The following is a 4,755-nucleotide window of genomic DNA, read 5'->3' on the forward strand; positions in this document are numbered from 1 at the left end:
TAATGAGCACCTAATGAGTAACGTAAAAGTGGGAGACAGTCTAGGCTCTAGCGATCATCAAGAAATAAGGTTTAATATTATTTGGGAAGAACTAAAAAGTACGAATAACGTCCAAGTACCAGACTTCAGGAGAGCCAATTCTGATATGATAAAAACCTATTTGAAATTTAATATAATTTGTCATACGGATGATTCGGCCATCACCCGCGAGGTCAAGAGTCGGGACATGACCAGGGGTCAGGTCGTGACCATGGGTCAGGTCATGACCAGGGGTCGGATCACGGATGGTAATATGCATACCTTGGGTCAGGTCACTTGGGGGCGGGGGGGTAAACAGCCAGGTCAGCGATTTGGATGAAATGTATAGCAATCTAACTGATTTAATTATTAATGCATAATATACATTTATCCCCCTGAAGTAAACACAAAAGAATATTAATACTCTCAAGTGAATGACGGACAGACTGAAAAAGGAGATCGGAATGAAAAGAGATAGTACAGCGAACCATAACTATGAAATTAAGGTTGCCAGTCAAGCAAGATTCAACCCTAAGTACTTCTTTCATCTCTATAGAACAAAAAATAAAGAATAGGCCCAATTAAAAACGATGAAAATGTCATGATAGAATCGGAGGAAAAACGAGTGAAGAGTTTAACAAATATTTTCTCTCGGTGTTTACTAATGAGAGATTAGATAAGGTATCTGATTGCAATCCGATTTTCAGTGGGGATGAAGAAAGTAGTCTAACTAATATCAGCATAAGTAAAGTAGAAGTAGTCAAGCAGATAAAAAGACTTAAAGCTACAAAATCTACGGGTCCAGACGAAAATTTTCCGAGTGTGCTTAAGGAATGTAAATTTGAAATCTGCGACCAGTTAATTGAAATGTTAAATAAATTGGTAGACAATGCTTTTGTGCCCACTGCTTGGGGACAGGCAAACGTTGTTTCTGCTTTTAAGAAGGGAGATAAATCGTCTACATGCAACTATCGGTTATAGGTAAAATGCTTGAATCAATAATAGTAAATAGACTCAGAGAACACATCGAGAGACATCATTTAATTCGTGATTCACAGTATGGTTTCTCCAAGGGTAAGTCACGTATTACTAATCTTCTATCCTTTTACACTAAAGTATATAAGGCGTCAGATAACAATGATAATTACGATATGACTTACCTTGACTTTAGCAAAGCGCTCGACAAGGTGCTACACCAGATACTACTAAATAAAATCAAAGCCCATGGCATAGGAGGAAAAGTGGGTCACCATAAATGGAGTAAAATCCAGGTGGGCAATGTTACTAGTGGAATTCCCCCAGAGCTCGGTTTTGGGTCCCTTGTTGTTCATTATGTACATAAACGACTTAGACGATGGGATAGATAGTTATGTTAGTAAGTTCGCGAATGACACTAAAATAGGACACCTAATTAGGTCAGGAAACAACGCAGAGATTCTACAGGATGATCTTAACAAATTGTTCACATGGTCGGTGAAAGGGCAAATGACCTTCAATATCTCTAAGTATAACGTACTAAACTTAGGGCTACACAACCCCGAAAATAGATACAGCTTAGACAACACGTTTTTAGAGAAAACTGAGTGCGCGAGAGACTTAGGAGTTCTAGTGAGTCAGGACCTTAAAATCAGGAAACAGTGCATTAGCGCCAGGAATAAAGTTAACAGAGCATTAGGTTTCATTACTAGGACGGTAACAAATAGAAGTGCAGAGGTAATTATCAAAGTCTATCAAGCGTTAGTTAGACCCCGTCCTATAGAATGGACATCAATTCACTAGAATCAATACAGAGAAGAATGACCAAAATGATACATGGACTCAGAAATTTGCCTTACGAGGAGAGGCTTAGGCACCTTGACTTGCACTCTTTGGAAAGACACAGTGGCTGGTGATCTAATAGAGGTGTTCAACTGGATCAAAGGCTTTAACAAGGGTGATGCAAACAAGGCCATCATTTTAAAACAATATGGCAGGACTCACAGTAATGAATTTAAACTGGAAAAAATTAGATTTAAGAAGGACATAGGCAAGAATTGGTTTACTAATAGGGTGGTCAACGAATGGAATAGACTTAGTAACCATATAATGAGTGCTGAAAATATCAGTTGTTTTAAGAAACGGTTAGACAACTTAATAGATGGGAATGACAGGTGGTGACGGAGCTGCCTTGTGTAGCACTTATGGTCTCTTGCAGTCTCCTTCATTCTTATGCTCCTATGTTCTTACTTATAAACAATGACAGGAACACATGCTGGCATAGATAGACCGAGGAGCGTGTCCGCTGAGCATACAAACAGATGCTGATGCTCCTGCGAGTGGGTCTAGAGGTGTTATTTGTGTAAAACATATGCACAGAACCTCTACATTTATTCAGCAAGTTTGTCCCGAGGGACACTTAAGAGAGCGAAGGGAAGAAGGGAGGAGGCGAGGGGGAGAAGGCGAGGGGAGAAAAGGAGGATGAGAAAAAGAAGGAGCAGAGGGAGTAGGAAGAGGAACAGGAGGAGGAGCAGGAGGAGTAAGAGGAGCAGAAGGAGGAGGAGAAGGAGCAGCAGTAGCAGCAGCAACAGCAGCAGCAGCAGCAGCAGCAGCAGCAGCAGCAGCAGCAGCAGCATGACTACCAGGAGCAGTAAGAGGAGCAGAAGGAGAATGAGGAGGGAGGCACATTTGTAGATAGGGATAGTAAAGGAGAACGAAGAGAGGAAAGGAAGAGGCGAGAGGAAAGTGTAGAGGAGAAGGTACAGGCAAGAGGCAAGAGGGAGAGAAAAGAGAGGAAGCGAGAGGGAGGAGGAAAAAGGGAGGAAGCGAGGGAGGGGGGAGACAACGGGAGAGAAGGAGGGGGAGGCCAGGAAATCGGAACCTTCCTACAGTAAGACTCCTTAGTCAGGGAATAGTGGGAGAAGATGAAATGGGACCAGAGGAACTTCGAGTATGAGTCTGGTCCTTAGGCGGAAACACATAACTCAAACCCAGTGAAGGGTCTTGATGGTTTTATAATATTGATAACAAAATCCAGCTCTGGTCATCCTCTCACACTTATCATTGCAACATTTCTCCTTAGCAAAGCACTTAGGTGGTGAGAACTGTTTTTATACTACGCTGTAGTAGGTCTGGTCAACCCTTTTACTATAACCGCCTGACGTCAGTTTGTATAAAGGACTATAATCTATATGCAACGAAAAAGATTCAAACCAAACATCTTGAAACCTTAGTTGAAGGTTTTGCAAGTCTAGCACTATTACCCCAACATAAGAATATAAGAATGAAAGAGACTGCAAGAGACTATAAGGCCCACACTAGGTAGTTAAATGTTCATTATCACCAATCATCCTCATCCATAAAGTTATCTAACTTTCACTCAAAACAACCGATAGTTTCAGCGTTCACTACATGGTTACTAAGTCCGTTCCATTTATTGATCACTCTATGGTAAATAATTTCTTGTCCATTTCCTTCTTAAATCTAAATTTGCCCAATATAAATCCATTACTACAAGGCCTGTCTTGTTGTATTATTATGATGACCCTGACTGAATCACCATTGTTAAGGCCCTTGACCCACATGAACGCCTTTATTAGATCAACCTGCACCGGGTCTTTGTACAGGGTGTAAATTAAGGTTGCCTAAGCCTATCTTCATAAAGTAAATTTCTGAGCCCATGTAAATTTTTTATTATTCTCCTCTGTATTGTTTCTAGTGAATTAATATCCATTCTATAGGACGGAGACCAAAACTGTACCGCATAATAAAAAGATGGTTTTAACTAACGCCAGATAGAGTTTGATAACTACCTCAGCATTTTTATTCGTAACCGTCCTACCAATGAAATTTAATGTTCTGTTATCTCTATTCCTGGCGCTAATGCACTGTTTCCTGGATTTAACGTCAGGACTCACTAGCACTTCCCAGTCTCCCTCGCAATCAGTTCTCTCTCTCTCTCTCTCTCTCTCTCTCTCTCTCTCTCTCTCTCTCTCTCTCTCTCTCTCTCTCTCTCTCTCTCTCTCTCTCTCTCTCTCTCTCTCTCTCTCTCTCTCTCTCTCTCTCTCTCTAAAAAAAATGTTATCTAAGTTAAATAATCTTTCTGGGTCGTGTAAGTCCATTTACCATTTCACCGACCATGTGAACAATTTATTAGAATTTTCCTAGAATATCCCGGTGTCTTCTTTTGACCTAATTTGGCGTCATATTTTAGTGTCATTCGGAAACATCACTAATAATCCCATTGTCCAAGTCGTTTATGTACATAATGAAAATAAAGGACCCAGAACCGAGCCCTAGGGAACTCCACTAGTAACATTCCCCCATTTGAATTTTACACAGTTAATGGCGACCCGCTGTATTCTGTCACTGATCCATGCTCTAGTCCTTTCAAATACTTTTCTTCTTATGTCATGGGCTTTGACTTTATTTAGTGGTCCCTGGTGGGGTACCTTGTCGAACGCTTTGCTAGAGTCAAAATAAATAACATCGTAACTATCTTTGTTATCTGACGCTTTGTAGAGATTAGCGTAAAAAGATAGAAGATTAGTTACACATATCTTAACCTTGGTAAACCCATGCTGTGAGTCACGAATGAAATTATGTCTCTCGATGTGATCTATTTTGTTAGCTATTATTGATTCTAGCATCTTATCTACAACCTATGTCAAACTGATTGGCCTGTAGTTGTGCAAAGACGATTTATCACATCTTTTGAAAACAAGAACAACGTTTGCCTGCCCCCAAAATTTAGGCACGAAT

The sequence above is a fragment of the Oratosquilla oratoria genome, chromosome 10 (genome assembly GCF_046742065.1).
Source record: "Oratosquilla oratoria isolate Oo_2021 chromosome 10, ASM4674206v1, whole genome shotgun sequence".
In the NCBI taxonomy this organism is placed as follows: Eukaryota; Metazoa; Arthropoda; class Malacostraca; order Stomatopoda; family Squillidae; genus Oratosquilla; species Oratosquilla oratoria.